Raw genomic sequence first — 16,995 nt, 5'->3', positions numbered from 1 at the left:
ATGATTTCCCCATTTGGCAGAACACCACAGGATGATTTGTGCTAAAATTCAAAATTAACAAAGCTCATTCCCAGTGTGTGCTGAAAACTATAGCCTGTAATTGAATTGGGCAATCTTTATGTTCAGCTTCCCCTACACAGGCCTTTAAGTGTGGGGGGGGAGGGTTGAAATCCAAAATTCTCAAATCATCCCAATTTTTCCATCCAGCTTCCCCAACACAGGCCTTTAAGTGGGGGTTTGGGGGAGTTTAAAAACCAATATTCTTAAATCATTTCCAACAATTTTTCTGTTCCCTAACAGACCAAAGTGGTGGGGAGATGGGTTGGTTGGGTTGGTAAAACCAATTGCTAAATCACCCAGTGTTATTTTAAAGAAAAAGGTGTGGGTGAAATCATAATTGCCATATGCATTGTACCAATCGGTAGACCGAACTGCAAGCCTTTTTAAGCACGCAGGAAAATCGAAATTGCACAGCATTGCATACGGAATTGTTTTTGTTTATTTACCAGTTTAAAAGAATTGTGATTTGTGTTCTTTTCAACCCACTTGTATGATTTATTCATGTTGAGGGAAGTTTATTGTGTTGTGCCACAGATAAATTGGTGTTTGACATTTTAGTGCGATTTTCCTAACATCGAATTCAAATAAACAAATATATTTCCTGTCAACCGGCCTGGTTCTCGGCTCATTGGTAGCTCAGGGGGAGGGATCCAAGGGAGGTCGATGAATTGGAGATACGTCTGAATAAAAGAACTGACATTAACCTTTTATTGTGCGACACTTAGTTTGGGGAGGGAAGGATCTCCCTGTGTTGAGATAGGCCTCTCAATAATGATTTTGGTTTGTGCTCTGCCATGGCAGCAGCTTGATGAAGGGGCAGGCTCTGCTTAACAATTAGGGAGGGGAAAGCTGGAGAAGGGCAAAGTACATAGAGCGTGGTGTGAGTGTGTGAAATACTTTAGGGTGCCCCTGCATCCAGCACAAACATATTCATTAGCTTTCTAACCAGTGCAGCATATAATCTATAAGAACACAGCTTCTGCCAATGTCAAAGCTGAATATAGACTAGGGGTAAAAAACGCAATGAATTTGGTTAAATGAGGCGTCCCCACCCCCGACCTAAATAAATACTTTGTAATACCCAATGATTTACAATCCAGATAAATTTGACCTGGAGATTTTATTTCAAATAAAATGCTTTAGCCAATAAAAACACATCTTCCCCATGAGGAGAATTTCGCGAGTGGAAGGAGGGCTCGTGGATACACATGTGGGTAAATATCAGCACATAAGTAGAGCTGCCCTGATGCAAAGCAGGAGAGGGCTTCTGGACACTTTTGTAGGAGGAGCTACCATCCTGGGCACTTGAGATGCCCTTCAGTGCGGTGGTGAGGCAGAATGATACAGATTGGGAAAGAGCGGGCACGAAGAGCTAAGGTGATAAGGAAGCAGCATCAGGATGAGAGGTTACTGAACCACACACCCAATGAGGGGAGGGAATATATTTGGACGTACACAAAGGTGACATGCACATATAAAATGCTTACTATCACAGTTGGCCTAGAGCAAAGCAGGAGGCCACAATAGTACCAATACACAAAAAAGGGCCTAAAGACCAGCCTGAAAACTACTGCCCGATTTCCCTACTCGACTGGGTGGACGATACAGGGCCTATTAGCAATGCTCATGCTGAATATCGAACTGGCCGGCGCACTGTGGATCATTGTTTCTATTAATCCAGAAATACACAAAACTACAAAAAATGAAATTGTATGTCATCATTCTGGTTCTTAAAACTGCGTCTGATTCAGCCCCAAGAGCAATATTGTGGCAAATCTTGAAGAAGCAAGACGTCCCAAATGAGCTGCTTGATGCTATTAAATCACTACATGTGCACAATCAGGCCACTGTGCAATATGGTTTGATGTGTTGGAAGGGGCCCATCAGGGATGCGTTCTGGCCCTGCTTATTTTTCTTTTATACATCCAGGAAATTGTGGATGCACTGGAGGCAGAATCCTGGAAGCTCCTAAAATTGGGGCAAAATAATAGCCCACCCTATTTTTTGCCGATGATGCAGCCAATCTCGCCACTAGCCCAGCTGGGCTCTAAACACCTTCTCGGCATAATGTAAGGAGCTTGGCCTTGAGCTTAATACCTCTAAAACTAAAGTTATGGTCTTTAAACCCCCCTTTTCCAAGCCATGCCAGGTGTAGATAGAAGTCAATAGCCTCCTATTGGACCAAGTTGTGCATTTTGACTACCTGGGTATTAGGTTTAACGAGGCGGGCGGTGGATGGACCAACTTGTCAAGACTTTTCAAGTCCAAGGTAATCCTACACAAATATAGCAGGGCCATTCAGTCTTTCTTTTCGGGCCATGGTAGTTGGGCAATTACACCAGCCTAAGCACTATTTGATAAACAAGCACTGCCTGCGTCACTTTATGGTGCAGAGATCTAGGGTTTCGCAAGTACACAATTACTATCTCCAGTTGAGAATATCTTCTTAAAGAAATTATTACTTTTGCCCAAGGACGCTTCAACCATGCTGATTCATTTAGAACTCCAAGTACTGCCTGTGGCTGATTTGATTGCCCTTAGGCCAGCCCTGTACTGGATGAGACTCAGGTCTTCGAACTTGGCCTCCTATAAAGATGCACTGAGGGACTTCCTGCAGCTGGAAGGTGCGAAAAAACAGGGCTGGGTCTTACATGTGAAAAAGATGTTGTGTGGGCTAGGTGCTAGATACTTCTGGGAAAACCCCAGCAAGTGCTGCCTTTCACTTAAGGCCAAGCTCAAGACAACTGCCAAACGTAATGCTTTTAGGAATCTAGAGACCCAGAGGCATGCCCTGAAAAATGGGACTGTATTCCTTCTATCTAATACATTGGGGAATATTAAATCTTTCTTGGATGGTATTCACCCTCTTATGAGCGTTCCTTATATGTCCATTTTAGATTGGATCTACTGTACACTGTCTGGTATACGCGCGATTGGTCCCCCCCAGAACACCGGCATATGCCAACTCTAAAAATGCTAAGGAAACCGTAACTCATTCCACATTGCTATGCCCACTTTTACTGGGGCTCACGTGTAGATATGTATTACCACTTTTACTTGACATGGGGTTAAGAAGCACGAGGGAAACAATGCAGTTCCTTATCATTAGACTGGAATGGAAAGTGGTATTTGCTTCTGCCAGGTACGTCCATCAAGCCTGGCTTACAAGAAGCAGGTTGATGGGTAATGAATTACATCGTTTGTAGGCTACTTTCGAGGCTGCGAGCTGCGCTCTCCTCTTAAGAGTCTAATCAGACTGTGAAAAAGCATTTTAGAGGCTGCAAGCTTTGCTCTCCTTCCAAGGTTCAGATTTAACTCCACAGATCCCTTTTCTTAAACTGTTTTATTTCCGCTTACAAAGTGCATGGTTTTACCCTTTGTGGAATTATTGTTTGTATTTTATGGCAATTGAAAGTGATTTTATTAATTGTGATTTCGTTGTTCTGTGCTAAAGGACTACTCCGAATAAAGCTTAAAGGTGAAATGTTTAAAAATTAAATACAAATACATGAAAGGATAACTATTTCATTGTGTTTAACATTTCTAAAATCAATGTATAAAGCTGTTGAAGCGCCCACATGGAGGTGGGGAATGATTCTTGGCCCGATAACAGTTTTTACAACACGCTTAGCATTCTATATGCTGTGTTTTTGAGAATAGGATGGGTTCACCAGAACCTTCCAGCTTCCCATCATTGCTTAATGCCATTAAAAACCAATAGAAGGGCCAGTTTTGGATATATGGAATACATCCATTGGACATTAATTTGTGTATGTTATGTTATTGGGTTTTATATAGTGCACGACCACCATTTTCGTGGTCTCTTGGACCTATAAGAAAATGAGTTGGACTTTGTTTTTACGAGCAAGCAGGGCAGTGCAATCTTGCTTAGCTGTGCTGATCAGTAGAAACAGGCTTCTGTGTGCAGGGTAAACTTCTAAGCGTCTTTGGCATGCAGTCCTTTAAGATATGGCTTGGGTGTACACCATTTTGGGTAACGTCATGGCCGGGCATCACCGAAGGCTTGAGACCATATAAAAGTTCACAATTAGATTTACTTGGGTTCATAACAAGTAGGATTAGGGCAGTGCAAATACACTCCCATTTTTCACATCGTGTTTTTCACTTTGTCTTTCTGTCTCTCTTTGTGGTGGTCTATGTCTACAAGGTCAAACGCTTGTCACCCCCTGCAACATCCTATCAGGTAACCTCACCTAGTACCTCTAGGTGTACCAGGCATCGTGCTGCTGTTGAACCCTGGGATTCTACCACTTTTCTCCTTCCGGTGGGTTAAAGTGAGTCCATCCCTCCCAGCCTCACTAGGCTCGCTGGCCCATTCTTCACAAAGTCAGGAACTCAAAACCTGTATTCCTCCTTGCTTAGGCTTTACACGTATCTTTGCTCCATTATTTTCCCTCACCCTCCTGTGCTACCCTTTCTCCTCTCTCCACTTCCACCACTCAGCACTCTATACTCTTCACTGTCCCTATTTCACATGATATTCACCTCCTCGCTGCTCCACAGCATCCCCACCACTCCCTCTCCACCCCTCTCTTACACTCTTTTATTCCCCTGCTGTGCCACACTTTACTTTGTACTCTCTTCCACACCAACCTCTCGATACCCAGACCCACAAAACCCCCACCTCATTCTCTACTGGCTTCTGCTTAAGGAACTCTTGAGGTCTGGGGAGTGGGTCAGGTTTAGGTGTGTGAGCAGTACGAGAGCATCCGAGGATTGGTGCAGATCCACACAAAGAACCAATTTCCCATGTGTTGTATGTTGTGGAATGGTTTGCCTTGAGGCTCTGCTTCTCAAGGTATGAAGCGGTATAGACGCTAAATTGGAACCGGTCTGACAGTGGCCCTGGCTCCTGCAACCCTCCCTCCTCCATGAAGGCCGCTGGACCTTTGTTTTTAATCTCTGAATGAAAACTGCGAAATTCACCCGAAAGACCGCGGGACCTCGCAAACAGGTACAAGTGGGGATTTGGGCATGCTACGCAAGCAGCCCTTGCAAAATTGCACCCCATTGGCTAACTCGTTATGGGTTTCATGTGACTCGCAGATGCCCAAGCCAGCAGATCAATGAGACCCCCACTTCCAATTCTGCAATCGAAGTATCAATAGTGCGGTTCTGGGTTCCCAGCAATCGTATGGTGTCAAGGCAGGAGGGTTCCTACGTACACAAAGCTAGGGATGGGATGCTGGGCCTGGGGACTACCCCAGATACCGCCTCTGGGATTTGCATCATGCAGCGGTTGGTGCTCCCCGTTCTCAGGTTCTCAGGTTCACGCCAGCATGCAAATTTGTCACAGTACATATTTCGTTAGTGTCTATCGAGCATTATGGCCATGTGGAGTTGTCTGTGGCTTAGCACCTTTGCTCCCATGGAGGGTGGGTACTGTGAGGCGAGCTGCATCAGTTTGTGCATGTTTAGTCTGTTCCTTGTGGTCGTTTTGGTAATTATGTGTGCTGTAGAGTGTTAAGTGGTGTGGTGAGATGTGATCTATGTTTTGGTGGGAGACTGAAAGGTAAGTACCAGGCAAAGCTGATCACAGTGCACATCACAAAGGAGCAAATCGTGCATTACAAAAAGTGGGTAGCGATCATCATTGGAGAGATGCCAACAGGAGTTAATATTTGCTCATGTATGTAAAATTATACGTTGATAAGCTCATAAGCTTTATTAGCTCTTATGAATAATCATCAACAAAATACAAATAAATCAGCGTACCGCAATATGACGCTTAATTAACTATCGAGGTATTGCTCACTCTTTAAACACGTCAATATTATTTAACCAACACTGCTTTCTAGTGACCATGCAAGAACGGCAAGTCTTTCATCAAAGCAGTGCAATAAGCTACTTAGTTTAATCCATTCTTATACACTGTAGGTGTATTCTGTTCCAATACCCTTTTCCTGCATACATGCTACTGTCTTTTGGATATTTTACGTTGCAGAGACAAACAAGCCTACTTTTTAAACTATTTTCCCGAGAATACACTGTGTTATGGTTTAAAATTGTGCATCAATTCTGAATGCCCTGCGCCCTTTGCGCCCCTTACAGGTAATCTATGTTTTTCTATCCGAGATTGTTCTGAGGCTGGATATGCTTGCTCTTTATTTTGGCATGGATTTAAAGTATTCAAACATCTGCTGTTTCCCACACACTCGAATCCTCAGGTTTTATTTGTAATGCTGCAGTTGATTTTCTTTCCCAACGGATGTTACCTTTCTGTTAGTTAACACTGTTCTTATAATTACGGTAAAATCACAAATGAATGGCAGCCCCATCCCATTTCGTGACTATTTATCAATCCATTCTTTTTATTAACAACTTTTTCAGAATGTTTATGACGGCTCAGTCAATCGGGAATAAGGAATTACGAGCAATAATATTCAGTAGTTTCACAGAACACCTCTTTTTACCCTCGGGTGTCCCCATTCCGACCAGACACTCCCAACCTCAGACTGGCATACAGGGCAATAGGCCCATGGCCGATCCAAAAACACAAAATGCTGTTGTGGGCCAGTTTTTTGGGTCAAAGTGAACCAGTGTTGCTGAATAAATATTCTTTAAAATGTACAATTTGCATCCCATTTTATCAACAAACTCCCTTTTGGGTACTATTCAAACAGCGTCACAAAAGGAATGAATTCCCATTTGTAACTGTGGGTCACTTTTTCGTTGGTGCCCAAGACAATGGTATGCCCCAGTCTGACTGACCCTGGACACTGTGCGGCCTGGCCTGCTGCCTAATCCACACACCGCCATCTGTGGGCAAAGAGCAACCCTGTTCCGCACATCGAGAAATGCTATTCTGTGTCCATCTCCTTCTCCCAGCCTCACCCATTCCCTCCACCTGCCACCTCTCTCCCGTGAATTGGTCTCTCATTTCCACGTGCTCTGCGCCTTCCAATGCCATCAACTGATGGGTCTCGACAGAGTGGATTCCCACGTGGAGCACCTGTTGCTCGAGCAATGCGAGCATTGCAGCACCGAAGGGGAACCATGCACCCTCTCCGCTCAGATTTATTTTTGTTGGACTGCCTTACCCAGACGGGGAGCTAAAACTCTTTGCACCCTTGAATATGTGCAATGCTGTTATCGGGTGACCCTCAGACATCTTTAATAATCCTGCTTCGCTCTGAACTGTTAAGTCAGGCGCTCCGGGTACATAACATCTAGCAATACCCCCACCTACAGGTGCGGATCCTTAAACTTTTCAAAACTAGTCAAGCTTTTAAAAACCTTTTAACATGTTTTTAAACTTTTTGTAAACCTAGGTGCGTTTTTAAAATCGGACAAATGCATAAATATATCTAGAGCATATACTTCACTGGTGAGTTGGTTTATTTCCCCACAGGTTCAGAGCGCCCTTTTGAAAAAGCAGATGGAAGGATGGATGCAGAGAAAACAAAATGCAAGCACAGGAAATAGATGAATCCCATTGGCGATGTGGTTTCATGTTAATCGCTCTATGTAGCGACACAAGGCCTCTGTGTGTGCTTTGTGGTGTACCATTGGCAAATGACAACGTGATGCCGACTAAATTAAGGCATCGTTTGCAAACAAAACATGGAGATCTATCTAAAAAGATTAGGGATTTTTTTTGCACGGCTGTTACAAGGTACAGAGAAATGGAATAACACTGTCAAAATGGGGTCTGCCTTCCTGCAAATGCCTTTAAAGCATCCGATTAAATTGCCATAAAAACATTTCAGGAATGCTGAAAAAGTGATACCCCGAATAATACTTGCTATAAACAGGGTAATGTGTAGAGACCTAGCTTCCCTGTACCCTTAGTAGAATGCGTGGAATGTCGGTGTGAGCGACAGATGCCAGTGCATGTTGCCCTAAGCTTAAGTGTACCTGACTTGATATAATGTACAATAACTTAATTGAAGAAGTAACTAGTACATCAGAAGAAGTCGGAGTCATCTTTGGCAGAACCCAATCTTTTCAATGGCGACGAGGAAGATTGCTGTGCTGGGGGGACAGCGCAAAGGAAGGGACATGCACCGCCCCCAACCAAAGAAGATCCTCTCAGGTAGGGGCAGTGCTGTTTGCCATCAAGCATAGAGGGGCCCATTGCTAGATTCAGAGGCGCAGGATGTAGAGGGCAGCGCCAGGGGTTGGGGCCAGCGGGCCTGCCAGCAGGCGTGCAGACAAAGGACTGTGGGGGCCTGTATGCTGTGTGGCAAAATTGATTTTGGTGGGCCCCAGGACCCATGGTAGCACCATTAAGGGGCTTGGAGTCCATAGCTGCGAATAGGAGGGGTTTGGAGCCCATAGCAGCACCATGAAGGGGCTTGGAGTCCATAGCTCCGAATAGGAGGGGCATGGAGCCCATAGCAGCACCATGAATGGGCTTGTAGTCCATAGCTGCAAATATGAGGGGTTTGGAGCCCATAGCAGCATCATGAAGGGGCTTGGAGTCCATAGCTGCGAATAGGAGGGGCATGGAGCCCATAGCAGCACCATGAAGGGGCTTGGAGTCCATAGCTGCGAATAGGAGAGTCTTGGAGGCCATGGCAGCACCATGAAGGGGCTCAGAGCCCATTTGCAAAGCGCTTGGAGGGGCTTGGACCCCACTGCTGTGATTTGGTTGAAAGCCATTAGCAGAACATTGGAGGGGCTTAGGGCCCATTGGCAAAGCAATTGAAGGTGGCACGAGTGCCCATTGCTGGGTTTTGAAGGAGCAGAGAGCCATTTGCAGCGTCTTGGAGGGGCCTGGGAGCTCGTAATGCGGAAAAACAAAGGCAAGGGTGAAGGCTGATACAATTCTTAACGGTTGTTGGAGAGGCAGACGTCCTTGTCAGGGACCAGAAAGCTGCTGTTGGACGTTGTGTGAGGCGCCAGTAAGCATTGGAGAGCAGTTCAGAACTTCAGATAATGACCGTTATAGTGGAGAGGGCTCCATTGTGCTGAGTGTGTCAGGTCTGTAGGGTTGCAGGAGAAAAGCACAGCGTCAACGTGTATTTTTGGCATTTTTGGCAGCAAGTTGCTAAATGGGGACTAAGAGTTCTTTGATCAGGAGTCAACCAGAAAGAGGATTAAGCAGTTGAAAGACCTTGAGAAGGTAGGAGCGACGCCAAGCAGGAGGCACAGGCACCGCCTGGAGGTGGGGGGGCATTGCTTTGTGCGGCGACCGTTTGTTTACGGAGCGCCGTCTCCTTTGGCGGCCCTCTGTGACTGGTGACGTAATGTAGAATGCCCGGGGGAATGGCGACTGTACGCTGTTCCGACGACGTCAGCACTGAACAGTCAGTTCGTTTAGAGCTGCAAGGGAACTTTGAGGAAAAAAGAACCCTGCACCATGAGGCGGTGTAATATTCATGACGCGGGTGACGTTTGTTTTTTCTGGAGGCAACTGAAGCAATGCAACATGGGGAGAGCGTGTGCCCTGTGGCGATGACACTGCGTGGGGCAAGCAAAAGGAGCGAGTGACCCGCACATGGTGTATATGGCAGCCGGCGTCTAGTGAATGCTGGCTAATGCGCCAGCCAGGCAGAGGAGGCAGCGTATGGCTGCAGTATGGCCGGAAAGAGAGGGCATGTTGGCGAACAGCTGCAGTACTCCTGGGTATTCCAGAGGAGTGCTAGCAGTGGAGTTTTATAATGTGGGTCGAGCGGCCAGCGGGCGAGGGGCTGTGTCCCTGAAGGTACTATTTTGTTTTAATGGTGCTGGCAGGAGGAGCAGCAAATGAAGACAAATTGTTGTAATTGTTCTGGTTATGGTTATTAGCTGTTAGTGGTGATGTGAGGCCTGTGTTGTAATGCAACATTTAAAGTGAGTGACTGATTTTGGTGCTTTGAATGGAAAAATATGATGTCGTGGCCTCCGTGTAGTAAATACATGGTAGTGATTTTAGCACATGTTGCTACAACAATGATAGTTTTAGTGTTAACAGTATGTGTAACGTTTCATTTCCACAGATGGACTTTGAGAACTTACAGTAGTGTGGACTGGTTAGTTTTAGTAATAGGCAGAACTGTGATTTTGTGATTTAGGCCACACCAACTTTTGCTTTCACAGGCGGGACTGTAATAGTGTTGGAGTATTTAGGAGTTTGTAGTGACAAAGTTCAATGGTAGATTTCTTTTGGTAGAAATGCAAAGTTATTTTAATTGTTATGACATTGAAGATAAACGTGTGGACGTTGTCAATGAGTTATGATGCAGTGAGTGCGTAGTGATGTTGTGAGTGTGCTAGTTGGTGCTCCCTCACAGCATGTGTGTTGGCAAGGGTTGGTGGTCCTAGGGACACAGGTGACTTTTGGGGGTGGTGACACTAGCACTTTGGGTGATTATGTTGTTTGGTGTTGGCCACCCGGGTGTTCGGAATGCCCAGTCTGGTTCTTAGGGACGTGCGTAGTGTGCAGCTAGGAGTTGTGTGTATGATGTGGTGTGGGGGGGAGCAGAGTGGTTGTTAGCTGGTGGTGCGGTGCAAGTTGAGCAGCTGTGACGAGAGGTTGGAGTGTCTGAGGTTGTGAGGATTTGGAGTGGTACATTTTCAGTTGTTTGGTGTCCTTTACCCACTATGTAGAAAAGGGGAAGGGCTTTGGTTGGAGCTGTTTTGGTCCCACTATGGTGAGGACAGTTTCAGGGGATGGTGTGTGTGTTTGTGACTGTGTATCTTTTATTGGAAGGTGTTATTTGTTGTTATTAAAGGGGGAAGATATGTTGAGACCTAGCTTCCCTGTACCCTTAGTAGAATGCGTGGAATGTTGGTGTGAGTGACACACAATGCAGCCTGTGAGAATGTGATGTATGAGTCGAAGTTCTGAGTGTTTCAGTCGGAGATGCAGACCCCTAGAGAGGATGCTGGTGCATGTTGCCCTAAGCTTAAGTGTACCTGATTTGATGTACTTGATATAATGTACAAGAACTTAATTAAAGAAGTAACTAGTACATCAGAAGATATCAGAGTCATCTTTGGCAGAACCCAATCTTTTCATAATGCTTGGTGACTGTGCAGCAGAGAAATGCACAGCGATCCCACTCTTGGACACCATCGGTGACCTATCATTACGTATTACCACGCAATTGATCGCTCTAGTATTTTTTAGGTTTTGTAGGCCAATCTCAGCCTCAGCAACTGCTGGCATTTACAGAGATTGTGCTCCTACAATATGTAGTCCGGGGAAAGCCTGAAAGAGTGAGAGGGGTGGATTCATACATTTTGTGTATGCACAATGTGAACGGAAATTGAATGTATTGGGAATATGTAATGATGTGGTCGAATTACATCCACAGGGGTATGTTCTTCCTGCACTGTAACCACATTTGTGTAACCGTCAATACTGATGTTGTCCTCCTACAGTTAACGAAGTTCCTGCATTGTCACACTATTTGTTAGAACTGAGGTCTTGGCGAACTTTCTGTGATATAGGCATAAGAGCGATATAAATAATTGTATGTCCTATGGGGATTCTTTAATCATTTGAACAGTGATAGATAGGTGTATTCTGATCTTTTAATGTCAACATTTTCTCCTGTCCACATTTAATCCATTCTACCTGATGTTGGCTTTCCCCCCACTGGTGTTGGCTTTCCCCCCACACTCTGCTTTATCTCTCTCTAGTTTTCTTAACTTAAAACGCTGAGACTCGTTTTGAACTACATTTCCCATGGCCCATGCTGCTTATTTACACAGCATGTACATGGTGGCCATTTCCTATGCCCGCCTCCTTCCATACACACTTATACAATGCCAATAGTTTTGGTACTCTTATGTTTATTAATTCCTATTTTATGCCCCTCTTTTCTATATCATCTTCTCTTACATTTGTTTTATATTCCACACGTCAGTTTCCGTATGACCTCTTATGAAAATCTCTTGCTGTTTTCAGAGTCTTTGTATCGCAATCACATTAGTCCTTTCTCGATATCATGAGCTGTTACTATGCCAACAGTATAAACACGCGTCCAGTTGCAGGAGCTCTGTTTGGATGCGCAGACCCGCTTCCCTATTCCACATTGAATCTGAAGCGGGTAAGAGTTATATCCTGCTGTAATCATCCTTGTTGGTCCTATTACTTCTACTCATTTAAGGTATTTTCCTTCTCATCTCTTTCTTGGTTATTTAACTTTAACACTGGGATCACGTAATATTAACACTCACCTATATATTCAAAGCTGCTGTATCACTAAATTGATCATCCCGAATATGGGCGTTCCTTAATAACACTATTTTGCATCTAAATATCTCATTTATTTTAGTTTTTATGTAGGCTCTACATGCCTGAAGGCCTCAGGGCACAGCAAGCAAGTGGACAGCAAAACAGCAGATACAAAGAAGTCACTCCGGAGGAGAAATTAGTCAGCCTGGTTAAAAAGTTGCTAAGGAAAGTGATGCTTTAATAGCAAGCAGAAGAGCGTTCCATTCCCGTGGGGCCTGGAAGTCGAAGGTGGTTTGTCCAAATTTTTTCAGACGACAATACTGTTGAGTCAGCTGGGGAGTGTCAGAAGAGCGCAGCTTACGACGGCAAAGTTTGGATGATAATCTCCTGGATAGGTAAAGGGGGGGGGGGCAAGCTTATTCTGGCATTTAAATGCAAGAGACAGTGTTTTATGCCTTATTCTTCGCCTGACTGGGAGCCAGTGCAATTTCTTCCTGAAGGCTGTCACATGATCGCACCTAGATAACGCAAGGACTGCTCTGACATCCCCATTTTGAGTCGTCTGGAGGTGATGGATATTGCCTTGTGACGTACCTAGTTGAAGACTATTACAATAGTCTAACCTTGACTTCACGAGTGATGATGCCAAGAGCGCTCTGTTAGCAATAGATAGATAAGGTCCGACCTGATGAAACAACTTAATTACATGACCACAGGATGAGCTTAACTGAGCCCTGTTTCTTCATAGATAACTCAGCACGAAGACACACCCCAAGAGTTTCTGCTGAGTTACAAACAGAAATGTTGGTACCCGCAATTACAAAATGTGAGTATTGATTATGGTGCTTCTTCAGGCCGAGGACCAGATGCCATGAAAAGAAGATGGGTTTTGGAGTCATTAAGGGTGAGAGAGTTTACAGCTATCCATATCTGTATTTTATTTTAGATTAGATTAGATTTACTTTGTCAGCATCATTAGAATAATCACTGGATAGTTCAAAAAGGATCTCGTTGTCATCCACAAAGTTTGCAAATTGGACACCCAGAAGATCAATGAAAGGTCTAATATAAATATTGAATAGCAGGGGTGAAAGACATGACCCCTGCGGTACACTACAGGACAGGGTTATTGGAGTAGCCTGAGCTCCTGGCACAGCCACTCTAGATGTTCTGGGACCAAGGAAAGAGATCAGCCAGTTAGTGGCTGTTTCCAAGCAATTTGCCACAGTTAGCAATCTGTTATGTAAATGTTTGTGGTCAATGATGTCAAATGCTGACGATAGACCTAGCAATAGTAGAAGTCTCTGTGATTTCTTTCAATGATTTCCATATAGATTTAAGATCTAAAAGGGCGGTCTCCGTTCCATGATGGGATCTGAAACCGGACCGGTCTCCGTTCCATGATGGGATCTGAAAACTGGACTGCTGGCTGTTTAGCAAGTTATTTTCCTCTATAAAGTTCTGGAGCTGTAGGTATTCAACTCTGTCCAAGATCTTCAATAAATAATGAACATTGGTGATGGGCCTATAATTTTTTGGGACTGCAGGATCCAAGGTATTCTTTTTCAATAGGGGAGAAACCCAGACATCCTTTAGGATGCCAAGAACAGTACCTGCTTCAAAGCATAGGTTAACCATTTTTGTAATCCATGGAATCAGGGCATCCAGAGTACCTTTCAAAGTATCAGCGGGGCACAAGTCTCCCAAACGTGAGGTGGATTTCACCTTCAGTGCAGTTCATCTTTGGTTTCTTATGTGAGTGGCCATATCTTCATATCTCAGAAATATATCACGATTTTTCGCTAAAATTATATGTACGAGGCAAACCATGGCTAAGCATGATACACAACTGACCAGTCATTCAATGCACTGAACAATGTATATACTTTGGTTGCAAAAAATAAGCGGATACAAGTTTTCTCCTGTATAATTTAAAAGCAGTTTGTATGCTAATTTTGACGATTGCCATATTATATTGTAGACCTTTGAATTTGCACCTGATGAAGGGAGTTTGATTCACGAGACGTGTTGTGCCGTTGACAAAATATAAAGAAAATCGTACCTACTGGATTATTGTTCCTTCATATAGAAACTATTGTATGAATTACTTATTCATTCAAGGAATTGTAAAATTGTTTACCAAATGTTGGCCGATTTGTTCAGCAGTAAGGTGTGCAGGGGACCGGAGTATCCGATACCTTTGGATACGTCTTTGCCACACTGCATGAAATACCAGGAAGCTCTAGTTGTTAGAAACATGGACTGCAACCTCAGAGGTACTGACTTCCACTGTAAAAAATGTTAATTTCATCAAGATGTATTCCACAAGAGCCCATCTTTTTGCAACATTATATTTAGATATAGGCGTAGAGCATGATGCGCTTTTAACTTACCATGCCGACATCTTCAACAAGCTACATTCCTTAAACCTGGTAGACAATTTTCCATACAATGTACAGGTATACGTCTTCAAGAGGAAGCTGAATGTTTCGAAAAGGAGAACGGAAGCCAGTATTCCTGATGCATTTCCATTATTCGCAGATACCCTTGAGGAACAAAATACTGGCTTTGCAAACAAAGTCACAGATCACTTGACATCAATCAGTACCAGCGTGGAAACATACTCTCTTGAAAACAATTCCAACCTCAACGACTTTTGCAATAATATCCGATTCCCTGGCTGAACCAGATGGTTGCTCGGCATTTAATGATTGTTTCCAACCTGTTATGACCTGGTACAGCCCAAGAAAAGTGTGATTATTGCTAAGCACCCCAGGTTTATTGGCCAGAAGGCTGACGTAAATGCATTTGTAAGAAAAAGGTTCCTGAGAGCGTGCAGCTAATTTCATACAAATACTCACCCAGCATTGCCACCATGGAAACGGTGGGCTGTGCTCCGTGCAGTACCCCTCTTTTTCATTACCATGAGGCCCTGGGAGCTGGTGCAGAGCAACCCTGCAGCACCAAAAGGTAGTGGGAGCCAGGGAGAAGCGCATGTAGTGGGGAACGCAGAGGTGTGGGAGGGAAGAAGGCAGGCCAATGCGAGCAATGCTTTGGTCGTGAGATCCAGTCTGTGTTCTGAGCAACCTGATTGACTGCTGTACCTGCCCCGGGTGCCAATTGGCACTTCAGCCTTATTTAGAAGAGGGGCAAGACCAATCTTCCAATCGATATCCAAGAATAACTGATGGATCTTCAAAGCGAACCCATATTAGAAAGTCAAACAAGGCACAAAGAGCCAATAACGACGAATAAGGCAAATTCTACGGGATGGTGCTCATATTGCAAGGCTAATTGAGGGGATTGTTTATGGGGTGATTTTGGCTAAATCATTTAGCAGAGTTACTTACCCGCTTTGTCAAAGCGTGCAGTTAAAGCTGTGATGCCTCCCAGCTCCTTAAACAGCAGTGAAATTGGATTCTTAACATTTGAAGTCCTAAAGACCAAAAATCATTCCAAGCTGGAAGTGAAGGGAAACCAGATGGCAGCAGCCGCAAACAATCCAACCAAACATTGATAGGTTGAGCGCAGAAAGACAGAATCACCCATCATATTAATTCTGAAAGGTGACCCAGTAAAGCAATGTACATGTGACAGTTGTGCAATCGAATCCGTTGGTTGCTTAAGACATGCATCGGCTCTATGACTGACACAGGATCATGGGTAGTATATATGAATCCAGACATCATGCTCAGCACGCAGTTTTTGGAACAACATTACGTTTCTGAGATTTGCAATTGCATCCTGCCTGTTACATGAAGGCCTTGAGCTTTAAGCACTGCAAACACTGCAGGAGCAAGATGTCCATGTCTGACCAACAACAAGTGTCCCTCTGGTGCTAAGCAGGGTTTGGGTGGGGCATAATACTGATTCGTCTCCTGCCAGTCGATGCAGTTTGTGGCCCTTTAGGAGTGGTCTGCTAGATTGTTCACTGCCCTTCCCAACGGTCGGTCCACGACCAACTCTAGCTCCTCAGCCCATGATCTCCCCCTTCTAAGTGGCCTAAGAATCACAGAACAAACATGTTGATGGACCCTGAGGGAACACATTTTTCAGGGAAGCAGAAGGGGCGTTAGGCAGAAACCTGTGCAGTTCCCTTAGGGACCACTGCAAAAAGTTTAAGACCATAGGAGTAAGCAGTAAACCCAATTGGTAGCAGTCTGCACCACCCAGATTTACCTGGTAGCTGTGGCTGAGCAGTCAGACTTCTCTCAAGAAGAGTTAGGCAGTATACAGAGCATACACAATAAACCCCAAAAATCCAGCAAAGATGCTGGGGGACTCACTAGGTTTGGGAAATTATTCTTAACAGAGAATTCTCCCTAACACTCGCCCCCCCCCCCCAGACTAAGGGACAGGAGGATTTAATCCACTCCTGGATGAATCTCATACCTCTAGTCGATGACATACATCCTAGAGAGACAATCAGCATTTTGGTGGTGACACCCTAACCTGTATTCAATGGTAGAATCAAAGGTTTTCCTTTGTAAGCTATATGACCTACAAACCCTTTGAGGAACATCAGTCTTTTTAAAACTATAGGGGATCTGGTTGACCAGTCCCTCAGAAGTTGGTACAACTTCTGAAGCTGTGACAGGTTTTTTCAAGGGGTCCTTATAAAGGACTCCCTTAGATCTAGAGGGACCTCCAGAGGTCCTCACCACCTCTTTGTTGGGAGAAGGTTGGGTCTTAGGCCTCTTGGTTGGAGGGGGTGGAGATAAGCAAGGTACATGCTTCTCCTTCCTCTTAGATCTAACCTTACCTACTTTAGGAGCTTCACTCCCAATACTAGGATTTGGGTTGGG

At 44.5% G+C, this 16,995-nt stretch overlaps 1 protein-coding gene across 10 annotated transcripts in view; it reads right to left on the bottom strand.

Annotated features, from left to right (window-relative positions):
* The window catches only part of MYNN (myoneurin), a 504,100-nt gene that overhangs the window by 10,876 nt on the left and 476,229 nt on the right, over window positions 1–16,995 (bottom strand). For 2 of the 10 annotated variants that reach the window (XR_011276089.1, XR_011276087.1), the window contains one exon: window positions 14,584–14,736. The exons of the other annotated variants lie outside the window; for them this stretch is intronic. The gene's annotated coding sequence lies outside the window, so the exon portion shown is untranslated. The remainder of the gene's footprint in view (window positions 1–14,583; window positions 14,737–16,995) is intronic. 10 annotated transcript variants of the gene reach the window in all.

Source organism: Ambystoma mexicanum, chromosome 10 (assembly GCF_040938575.1).
Source record: "Ambystoma mexicanum isolate Mex_15411 chromosome 10, UKY_AmexF1_1, whole genome shotgun sequence".
NCBI lineage: Eukaryota > Metazoa > Chordata > Amphibia > Caudata > Ambystomatidae > Ambystoma > Ambystoma mexicanum.
The sequence above is the reverse complement of the archived record's forward strand: the minus strand, read 5'-3'. Positions and strand labels throughout refer to the sequence as shown.